Raw genomic sequence first — 2,778 nt, 5'->3', positions numbered from 1 at the left:
CTTTTCCAGTTTTTTTTTTTTTTTTGTATTTCCATACAAATTGTGAAATTATTGTAGCTCTGTGAAAAATACCATTGGTAGTTTGATAGGGATTGCATTGAATCTATAGATTGCTTTGGGTAGTATACTCATTTTCACTATATTGATTCTTCTGATCCATGAACATGGTATATTTCTCCATCTATTAGTGTCCTCTTTGATTTCTTTGACCAGTGTTTTATAGTTTTCTATATATAGGTCTTTAGTTTCTTTAGGTAGATATATTCCTAAGTATTTTATTCTTTTCATTGCAGTGGTGAATGGAATTATTTCCTTAATTTCTCTATTTTCTCATTATTATTGTATAGGAATGCAAGGGATTTCTATGTGTTGATTTTATATCCTACAACTTTACTATATTCATTGATTAGCTCTAGTAATTTTCTGGTGGGGACTTTAGGGTTTTCTATGTAGAGGATCATGTCATCTGCAAACAGGGAGAGTTTTACTTCTTCTTCTCCAATTTGGATTCCGTTTATTTCTTTAACTGCTCTGATTGCTGTGGCCAAAACTTCCAAAACTATGTTGAATAGTAGTGGTAAGAGTGGGCACCCTTGTCTTATTCCTGACTTTAGGGGAAATGCTTTCAGTTTTTCACCATTGAAGATAATGTTTGCTGAGGGTTTGTCATATATAGCTTTTATTATGTTGAGGTATGTTCCTTCTATTCCTGCTTTCTGGAGAGTTTTTATCATAAATGGATGTTAAATTTTGTCAAAGGCTTTCTCTGCATCTATTGAGATGATCATATGGCTTTTATTTTTGGTTTGTTAATGTGGTGTATTACATTGATTGATTTGCGGATATTGAAGAATCCTTGCATCCCTGGAATAAAGCCCACTTGGTCATGATGTATGATCTTTTTAATGTGTTGTTGGATTCTGATTGGTGGAATTTTGTTAAGGATTTTTGCATCTATGTGCATCAGTGATATTGGCCTGTAGTTTTCTTTTTATGTGGCATGTTTGTCAAGTTTTGGTATTAGGGTGATGGTGGCCTCACAGAATGAGTTTGGAAGTTTACCTTCCTCTGAAATTTTCTGGAAGAGTTTAAATACGATAGGTGTTAGCTATTCTCTAAATTTTTGGTAGAATTCAGCTGTGAAGCCATCTGGACCTGGGCTTTTGTTTGCTGTAAGATTTCTGATTATAGTTTCAATTTCTGTGCTTATGATGGGTCTGTTAAGATTTTCTATTTCTTCCTGGTTCAGTTTTGGAAAGTTGTACTTTTCTAAGAATTTGTCCATTTCTTCCACGTTGTCCATTTTATTGGCATATAATTGCTGATAGTAGTCTCTTATGATCCTTTGTATTTCTGTGTTGTCTGTTGTGATCTCTCCATTTTCATTTCTATATTAGAGATTTGATTTTTCTCCCTTTGTTTCTTGATGAGTCTGGCTAATGATTTGCCAATTTTATTTATCCTTTCAAAGAACCAGCTTTTGGCTTTGTTGATTTTTGCTATGGTCTCTTTTGTTTCTTTTGCATTTATTTCTGCCCTAATTGTTAAGATTTCTCTCCTTCTACTAACCCTGGGGTTCTTCATTTCTTCCTTTTCTAGTTGCTTTGGGTGTAGAGTTAGGTTATTTATTTGATTTTTTTCTTGTTTCTTGAGGTATGCCTGTATTGCTATGAACTTTCCCCTTAGGACTGCTTTTACAGCGTCCCACAGGTTTTGGGTTGTTGTGTTTTCATTTTCATTCATTTCTATGCAAATTTTGATTTCTTTTTTGATTTCTTCTGTGATTTGTTGGTTATTCAGCAGCATGTTGTTCAGCCTCCATATGTTGGAATTTTTAATAGTTTTTCTCCTGTAATTGAAATCTAATCTTACTGCATTGTGGTCAGAAAAGATTCTTGGAATGATTTCATTTTTTTTTGAATTTACCAAGGCTAGATTTATGGCCCAGGATGTGATCTATCCTGGAGAAGGTTCCGTGTGTGCTTGAGAAAAAGGTGAAATTCATTGTTTTGGGGTGAAATGTCGTATAGATATCAATTAGGTCTAACTGGTCTATTGTATCATTTAAAGTTTGTATTTCCTTGTTAATTTTCTGTTTAGTTGATCTATCCATAGGTGTGAGTGGGGTATTAAAGTCTCCCACTATTATTGTGTTATTGTTAATTTCCCCTTTCATACTTGTTAGCATTTGTCTTACATATTGCGGTGCTCCTATGTTGGGTGCATATATATTAATAATTGTTATATTCTTCTTGGATTGATCCTTTAATCATTATGTAGTGTCTTTCTTTGTCTCTTTTCACAGCCTTTGTTTTAAAGTCTATTTTATCTGATATGAGTATTGCTACTCCTGGTTTATTTTGGTCTCTATTTGCATGGAATATCTTTTTCCAGCCCTTCACTCTCAGTCTGTATGTGTTCCTTGTTTTGAGGTGGGTCTCTTGTAGACAACACATATAGGGGTCTTGTTTTTGTATCCATTCAGCCAGTCTTTGTCTTTTGGTTGGGGCATTCAACCCACTTATGTTTAAGTTAATTATTGATAAGTATGATCCTTTTGCCATTTACTTTATTGTTTTGGGTTCGAGTTTATATACCCTTTTTGTGTTTCCTGTCTAGAGAAGATCCTTTAGCATTTGTTGGAGAGCTGGTTTGGTGCTGAATTCTCTCAGCTTTTGCTTGTCTGAAAAGCTTTTGATTTCTCCTTCATATTTGAATGAGATCCTTGCTGGGTACAGTAATCTGGGCTGTAGGTATTTTCTTTCATCACTTTAAGTA

This window comes from Bison bison, unplaced genomic scaffold (genome assembly GCF_000754665.1).
Source record: "Bison bison bison isolate TAMUID 2011002044 unplaced genomic scaffold, Bison_UMD1.0 scf7180017864473, whole genome shotgun sequence".
Classification (NCBI taxonomy): domain Eukaryota; kingdom Metazoa; phylum Chordata; class Mammalia; order Artiodactyla; family Bovidae; genus Bison; species Bison bison.
This window is presented reverse-complemented; position numbering follows the sequence as displayed.